This window comes from Pteropus alecto, unplaced genomic scaffold (assembly GCF_000325575.1).
Source record: "Pteropus alecto unplaced genomic scaffold, ASM32557v1 scaffold92, whole genome shotgun sequence".
Classification (NCBI taxonomy): domain Eukaryota; kingdom Metazoa; phylum Chordata; class Mammalia; order Chiroptera; family Pteropodidae; genus Pteropus; species Pteropus alecto.
Genome location: NW_006432447.1, coordinates 8,937,353 through 8,946,180, shown reverse-complemented (window position 1 = coordinate 8,946,180; position 8,828 = coordinate 8,937,353). Strand labels below are relative to the sequence as shown.

The following is an 8,828-nucleotide window of genomic DNA, read 5'->3' as shown; positions in this document are numbered from 1 at the left end:
GAAGGGGTGTGAGCCCCTTGAGAGGGCTGCCTGCTGACTGAGGGCTGTCTGCCAGGGGCGCTCCCAGCAGCTGAGGAATGAGACTTCAGTCCTGGAGGGGGGTCTCTGGGTGCAGCCCAAAGTCCACTACACCCACAGTGGTCTCCTTCCCCAGCTTCATCCCACTTTTCTGGAATCTCTTGCTTTTCTCCCTTTCTCAGGAGCAAAATAAAATGTTTTCATGCTGGGTGTCTTAGCCATTTCTTGGGCTTTTACTCTCATCTATGCCCATAGGATCTCACCTTCCATGAAAAACTCTTCTCTACGTATTTTTTCTAAATATTTTTGTACACGTGTGTGTACCAGCTCAAGTTTAACACATTTGTACCCTAATTTCATTTGTTCCACGTCAGTACAATAGGAGATATCAGAGAGAAATTGTAATAAGCAGAAGGTGGATTCCAGAGGTTTGCAATGAGGCTGCTCTTCTTACTCTGTGGTCTTAGACAAGTCCCTTTGCCTCGCCGAGTCTCGGTTTCTCCACCTGTAAAATGGAGGAATAATTAGCATAAGTATTAAATAGCACTCTATTTAGTACTAACTGGGCACCCAATAAATGCTAGATGTCTCCCTTCTCACACCTCTTTCTTGACCCTTTAAATTGCCATTCTACAGCCCCTGGCTTTGTGAGCTGGTGTCCAAATGACTACGAAAATGCGTGTTCTGTTAGTTTTTTTCCTACACAAATTTGAAATCCTTTTTCCAAGCAAACGATCCTAAAGAGAGGGCCCTTTAACTATTGTCAACTGCAAAACGGATGTCCAGGGTTGGGGAGTAGAGGGCAGATGGGGGCACAGGTTCAAGGACAATGTTATGTTCATAGTGCCAAGGTTTCTTCTGGCTTCCTGGTGTCTTCTGTTTATTCTTCCTTGCTGATTTTTTTTTTTTTTTCATTTTAGAGCCACAAATCAAATATATTATATTTATATATAATGTGTTTGATTTCCATTAAGACCATGCCTGAATTGTAGTAAACTTGTACTTTTCCCATGTGGAGGCATTATTTTAAAACAATTAAACATGTTTGTGATAAAATTATAATAAACAAACACAGCCGTTTTAATATTATTTTGAAATATGTACGATCTGTTCAGTGCTGAAAACACCACCACGTACTGCAGGTTAGGAAGTCTCCTGTTTATTGCTGTACTCATTCAGTTTGTCAAATTAGAAGAAGAAAGTCAGCATGCAACCCAACCTTTTCAACTCTCAGCCATGGAATAGACTGTCACATCTGGGCTCCCAACTCATGGGACCTTAGGAATGAGATGGGCTCCATCTGACAGTACAATATGAACATATTGGCAAAGAAATAATCTAAATGAATGTTATTTTGGATTACTGATCAGGTGAGACAGAGCCAGAGAGTTGCAGCTGTTCTCAAACCCTACTGTGTATGAGGAGCATAAGCCAGCGAGTCACCCTTGTGCCACCTGAGTGTGCAAAGAGAACAGCCAGAAGCACTCTGGGTGGACTCAGGTACAGAATAATAGGCAAAACCTTGGGGGAAAAAAATGGAAGAATACTAGAGTCATAGTGTTTCAACTCCGTGTTAAAGAGAAGGCGTTTTCTGTCCACCTGTGCTGACGGACGCCAGGCTGGTCTTTTCTCTACAGGTGATCATCCCTGGTGTCTCTGTGTTGTCCACATTTCCTCTTCTTATAAAGACACCACCCAGATTGGATTAGGGCCCACCCATAAGGCCTCATGTAAATGTAATCACCTCTTTTAAGGTCCTATCTCCTAACAGGGTCACATTCTTGAGGTACAAAGGATTACAACTCTGAATTTGAGGGGGCAGTACACAATTCAGCCCGTCACATTAGATGTTTTCATTATCTGAGGTGCGAGTGCCTTCTAATGGCCTTTCCCCGGCCCTGGGCCTGAGGGGCAGATGCAAGTCTCTGGAAGGCACTTGCATGTATCAAGATGGTACCATAAAATGGTTCTCTAACTTTGGAACAGAGATGACTGACGGAATGTCCCGAGCTGTAGTTAGCAAAATTCTTTACTTTGTGTCACCTGTGACAGATAGCAGGCCAAGCCTGATTCACTCCCTTTAGGGATGTGTGTCCACTCCTGTGCCTAGACCCAGGCTCTAGGTGGCGCTCAGTTTCCCACCTGCCAGCAGCACCTCAGCCAGTACTGGCTAACTCTTTGTCAAAAGGACTTGAAAATCAAGTTACCAGTTGACACATATGAATAGCATGTTTTGCTGATCAGAGATTGCCTCTAACACCTGAGAGAAGTTCATTTAATTCACTTTTTACATCGAATGCAATATTAATAGAATAATATGTAGACAGAATGAAGATCAGAGCGAAAGTGAGGAAGTTGATGTGTGAACATAGTTGCTGTGGCTAAGTGTACAGTTTGGCTCCGAGCTTCCCGGAAGCCAAGCCAAAAAACGGGAGCGTGATACAATTCCTAACTCTCATTATGAAGATCGTGAATGTGTTACCAGTTCCTCAAGGAAGAGAGAGCTTCTCACATGGTGTTTTATATGGAGCATATCGAGTGAAGTTAGATCCTCATTAATAATTTTGCAAGAAATGCAGATGTGAATTTCATAAAGTTAGCTTCTTCGGTGATAAAAAGCTGTCCTGTGTTGAACTAAGACATGTAGTTTTCTAGGGGTCTAAATATTCAAAGGTAAAACTTGGACTACCTAGAGAATTTACAATCTGTTGATTTTAATTTAGAATTAAATGTTTGCTTCTCATTTTTAAAATGAAAAGCATGTGACCCTCGAAGAAGGGATAAGAGCAAAAGTGAAAGCAGATTTAGATTTAAATTCTCTGAGGAATAAATGACAGGAATGACTTTGGCTGATTTGATGAGTATGTTTTTCTACTGCCATGCATTAATTAACTAACCGTGTTTTGACTTTCTATTTTTATGGTCAGCTCCTAATCAAAGAGTGTTAAGTACAATCACTGTTATAGATGTACTGAGAAAAGCAGGACGCAGAACAACATCCACTAGTAGTAACTCAGTCTGGAACCTCATCGGCCTTCGGTCAGGGGTTGGTTCACCCATGTTCAGGTGGTAGAATCCTATCCGTAATTGCCAGGAAAGAATATGATAAAACGTGGAGCGGTTTCTTTACTCAGGACTGTCTAAAACCATCTCAAGGATTTGTTGAGTGTAATCAACTTTACCCCTTTGACATGCAAACAATCTACACATGCAGAAAAACAAATTCACAGAAGGAGACAGAAAATGAGAGAGGCTGAGCACAATAAATTTCTACCTTTTTCTCTAAGAACTGGGGATTATCCCCTTACAATATGACTTGTCCAGTCTGGGCTAGATTTGTCCCCTCCTTGTATGATATACCTTTTGCTCTTGGCTTTCTGCCTGTCTCATTCTGTTGCGGATAGGAAGACCTGTTCTTTGTCAGGGCCCTTTTATAATTTGCAAGAGTTATTAATATTTACACCTAAGGATCCTCAAGATTCAGTTGAAAAGCAAACATTCCTGGCTGGTTTTTCTAACTTGGGCACTCTGTAACATGTCAGGTGCTTCTTAGTTCCCTAGAAACCTTGGAGGACCTTGAGGAGGGGTCTCTGCTAGGCTTGTGTTGATGTCTCTGAACTTGGAAGAGGGGTTCTGGAGGTGCTACCCAGCTCTCAGAGGAGAGCATGCCAGCTACTGGTGCTGGTGCTTCTGAGGCTGAGTCTGCCCATGCTGGAGAAACTGCAAACTGGTGTCAGTTGCTGCTGGCAGGAAGCTGTGTTTTCAGCATGACATTCACTGGAATTGGAGGACAAGTCCCTATTTTCTCCTGCTTTCCCATCTCCCTGGAGCACCCTCTATTGAAGGAGCCTTATACGGAACAGCAGGCAAAGCTTAAATGGTCAGCAGAGTCTTGGGGCCAGTATCATAAGGCTAAGTACGGAAGAGTGGGTTTGGAGTTGATATTAGCTTAATATTGCCTCAGCTTGCCAGCCCATCACACATCAAAGCAATTCTTGGAGCAGACCTTGTTTATATGCTTCTTGCTTCTCCATGAAACTTAAACAACTCCTTCAGCACTTGTGGTGAAAGAAAGCCTTGGCATTCTGCGGTCCTGGGACAGGCCTCTCTGAGCATCTATGTTTATATTTCCTTTGAGTCATCAACACAGAAGCATAAAGATTTTTATGGCTTTCTATGTATGTATATTTAAGGAAAATATATAAAGAGAACTGAAAAAGCTGTTTGTTTTCTTTCGTACACCAGGTAGACAGTAATTTTGTGGTTATTATAAACATATAGTTCAAACAGCCTAATTTCTTGAAAAAGGAAAGAAACATTATGCCTCTGATTTTCTACTCAAATAGAATTTTTTAATGCAAATGAAGGCATGAATTAAGCATAAAAATAACCTAATTCCTATCATCGTATTTTTAATGATCCCTAATTAGAGCAAAATTTAAAATGAATACAAGCATATTAGAAACTTTTCTCATATGTCCTTAATTTGTATCTATCACTCATAATGCTAACCCCATTATGCATGATAGCATTAGAGGAAAACACCATTTTACTCACACTGAACCTATTTCTTAAATGCAAACACCTTTCCTAGGTACAGACACAGAGGATACATTCAACAGCTTCATCATGTGACAAAGTTCTTAAGACCTGTGTTATTCTGAGTCTTGTCCTTCTGATTATGTTTTGAAAAGGAGAACATGCCTTAACTAGTTTTCCTAAGGCTCCAAGCCTGAGCTCTTGCTCTGAGAGAGAGAGACAGAGAAAGAGAGAGAGATGGAGTGTTTACTAGCATCATCGTGTCTATACTCAGGCAGAAACAGAGAGGAAATCTAGGTGTCTCAGCATAGTTGTCTGGCATGGATCAAAGAGGTGAAAAATGTTCCTGTCAACTTCAGCTTGTGAATTATTTAAGGTAGTATTTTACTTCCTTTAATTTACAAGGACTGATGGTAAAGAAATCATCACACAGAATTAGGTATAAAAACATTCTGGTTCCTAAATATACAAACAAATATTAACAGTCCCAACTTTGCTGGAATGTGACAGTTTTAAGAAAACATCTCAGTGGAACGTATAAATGTTGTAGAGGAGCTTTAAAATGGTTTAGTTCCAAAAGAATTGTGATTCCATAAAGCCTGGACTGAAACTACTTTAATTGCTGGGTTTTTGGGAAATTGTTCCCATTTTGTTCTTCTCATCTGATACAGAAAATAATGAGGTGAGGCCTCAATCCCACCAGCTGCAGATGGTGGGGACCCTCAGGACTAAGCCAAAGGCAGGCAATGTCTCAGACAGTGTCAGCAACAGCAGCTGTTAGTGAATCAAGGAAACATTGGAGGACTCTGTATGACAAAAGTTATTACTAAATTTTGGAGACGAAGCGAATAAAATATCTGATTTCAAGCAAGATAAGCATTCCTTCAAGACTGGAAAAAAAAATAACTATTGTTTCGAATGTAGCATGTATTTCGTCCTGGTGCTGGTATGGGCTGGGCTGAATCTGATGGGTGAAAGAAGCAGTGACAGATTGAGCCAGCTCATTACTTTTATCACCTTGTAATATTTACAGGAGGCAAATATGACAATATTTAAATAATAATACTCACAGACACCCCACTACCCCACCGATTGATAATGCCCCTGGCTGTCGTTTCAGGCAGTGGGCTTTGTCAACTAAGTTTTGTTCCCCAAAGCATGGTCCCAGAGCAGTAGCATCTGCATCACCTGGAAGTCTGTTAGAGATGCAGAATCTTAGCCCCTCCACCCCAGACCCACCAAATCATAGTCTGCATTTTTAACAAGTTCCCTATGTGACTTCTGTGCCCATGAGGATTAGAGATACATGTCCAAATTATCCTCCCCAGTATAACTGGCTGCCCCATGCTGCAGACGTCCATGTATCCCCCATACCGTTTTGCATCTAACATTTTTTTCCCCAGTTTTATTGAGATATAATTGACATATAATGCTGTGTAAGTTTAAGATGTACAATGTGATGATTTGATACATATATATATTGTGAAATTATTACCACAATAGGGTTAGTTAACACATCCATCACCTCACATAGTTACCAGAAAAATATGGAACACTTCATGAATTAATATGTTATCCTTGTGCAGGGCCATGTTAATCTTCCCTGTATTGTTCCAATTTTAGTATATGTGCTATTAAAGTGAGCACACTGCTTCCAATTTAAGCCCACTTCCCGCTTCCTTCCAATTCTCTAAATGCCACGTGAGTTCTTCACTGGCCTTCACTTTAATTTTCCCTGTCTCTTTTCCCATTAGATAAAATAATAAGGTAGAAAGGAAAGAAAGGCAGAAGAGGGGAAAGAGAGAAGGAAGAAAAGAAAAAAGAAAGAAGGTGAGAAGAAAGAAAAACTGGGAAGGGAGATAGGCAAAGGGGAGAGAGAACTACTGCGCCTGTGCCATAGTATTGCTGGAGGTCATGACTTCATGTCAGGTACACACAAACATATCCCATTCACTATTTCCATTCTTAAAATGAAGCAGTTAGTTTCATATGGTGTTGAAGAGAGTGTTGATTGCTATAATAATTTGGAGGGCGATTAGGCAATGTCTGTTCAAATTTTTTTTAATGAACATTTTTTTTGATCCAGCAATTTCAGAATTTTCACCACAGAAATACTTGCACAAATACACAAAAATATATATCAAAGGTGTCTATTGCAAGATCATTTAAATAGCAAAAAGCTGTAAATAGCCTAGAAATATCAATAAGAGTTGTTTTGAAAAATCAACATATAACTCTGCAGTGGAATACTATCCTGGCATTGAAAAGAATTGAGGAAGATGCGTGTGTGCTTATGTGATGAGCTCTCTAGATCATATTGTCAACGGAGAAAAGGAAAGTGTAGAATGATGGGCAAAATCTAATTCCGTTTGTATTATTTTTTAGTGTGTGTACATGTGTGTATTTATGAAGCATAATTAATAACTTACTATATTTATATCCTACAGAATATTCTGTAGCCATTACAAACAGAGTTTTGGCAGAATTTTGAATAACTTGGGACATTTTTGTGATATAATGCAGAGTTTTAAAAAAAGCAAAACATTAGTGTCATGGTTTTTCTCCTTCACCTTTCTTGAGCATTTTCCAATGTTATTCAATTTTCCAAAAAATATCATTAATTTCTCGAAACTATAATTTACTCTTGGGTTCTTAGGTTGTTTGCAATTTTTCAACTCATATATAATGTTGACATAAACTTTTTTTTTACCTAATATTTTCAAATCTCAGACTCTTCTAAGATAAATTTCTTATAATCACTGGTTCATTGGATGTGACCTTTTATTATAATTACTCGTTCATAGGATATAATATTTGATATTTATTTGCAAATTGGTTTCCATGATCTCCAAAGATTTTTAAAGAAATATCTTCAATTTTTGTTACCGTGATTGGCTATTAAAAGTCCTCGTTTATTCAACAAATTTTAAAATTTGAGGTAAAACAGTTCTTAATGCCTACTGTGCACCAAGCTTCCTAAAAGGCAGTGGGCACATCATTAAAATAAGACATGATTTCTCCTGAAAGTGTGACCCGGGGCCATCACGCTTAAACAGGGAATTACACCGCGATACGGCCACCATCGAGTTATGTCCAGAGAGCCAAGAACACAGCACGCCTAGAGGGTGGCTGTGATAATTAACCAAGGAAGGCGCTAGCTCCTTATACTTCACTTTGACGTTTCTTCTACGTTTCATCTAAAGAGTGGTGTTAACTCAGTGATGGGGAAAAACCTTCTTACTCTTATCAGACTTTAAGTATGAACTGCACGTGACTGTAACAAAGTAGAAAAGAAACTCGCCCTAGTTTGTGTGTCAGGGTCTAGTGTCATTTATATAATTGACAGATTCGGAAGGTGATAAGCCTCCTTCAAGGACACATACATTTATCCTAAATCTCTACCCAAACTTGACCTTCGAATACCCCATTTCTCTCTGCCTGCTTAGAATAGAAAGATTTTATTCTATAGAAAGGTTATGTGGACTTCGAAGCATTTGATCGACTTCCAAAAAAATATTTTCCAAGGAGAAGGGACAACTCAGCCTCTACAAGTAGCACTTTCAACTCTCTTAATATTTCTTAGGTCAAAAAATTCTAGACTCCTAAAAATAACAAATGAACAGGACAAACAAACAGAGACCCATGGACATGGACAATAGACTAGTGGTTACCAGAGGGTGAGGAGGAGGTAGATGGGGTAAAGGGGGTCAAATATACAGTGACAGAAAGAAATCTAACTATGGGAGGTGAACACACAGTGTATATATGCCTTACTGTTAAAGTGTACAGCTGAAACTTATTGGATTTCGTTAACCAATGTCACCATAAAACAAACAAATAAACAAACAAATATAACCAAAATACTTGGGTCATGGACAACTCATATCAGATTGTATGGCTCAAATTGAAATGGAGAATAAATATAAGGTAAAAAAAAAATTCTAAACTGAAATATTCTAATAAGGTTGACTAAAAGAAATTACCAATATTTGACATTTGTTAAACTTGTAAAAGTGGCAGTTTCATATGGTTAAACTAAAACCTGGGATTGAATTTGTTCTGTTTCTTTGCAAGGAAATCCCAAGTACACCCTATATCAGACCTAACTGAAACTTCATTTCACACCAAATGACTTCTACAATATCTGCCCCACCTACAAAGAAAAGAAGAGAAAAATTATTAACACAGCTTATGCTTGGTTATTCTAGTCAGATCATTGGTTATTCACTTTCTAGTCAGATCATTGGTGAGATAAAATTGGACTAAAGTAT

At 39.0% G+C, this 8,828-nt stretch overlaps 1 protein-coding gene and 1 non-coding gene across 7 annotated transcripts in view; one reads left to right on the top strand and one right to left on the bottom strand.

Annotated features, from left to right (window-relative positions):
• NEK11 (NIMA related kinase 11) overlaps positions 1-8,828 on the top strand; it is a 202,726-nt gene that overhangs the window by 177,076 nt on the left and 16,822 nt on the right. The window lies entirely within an intron of this gene.
• LOC112476035 lies at positions 6,099-6,204 on the bottom strand. Its single transcript, XR_003044944.1, has one exon. It is a non-coding gene; the product is annotated as a U6 spliceosomal RNA (small nuclear RNA).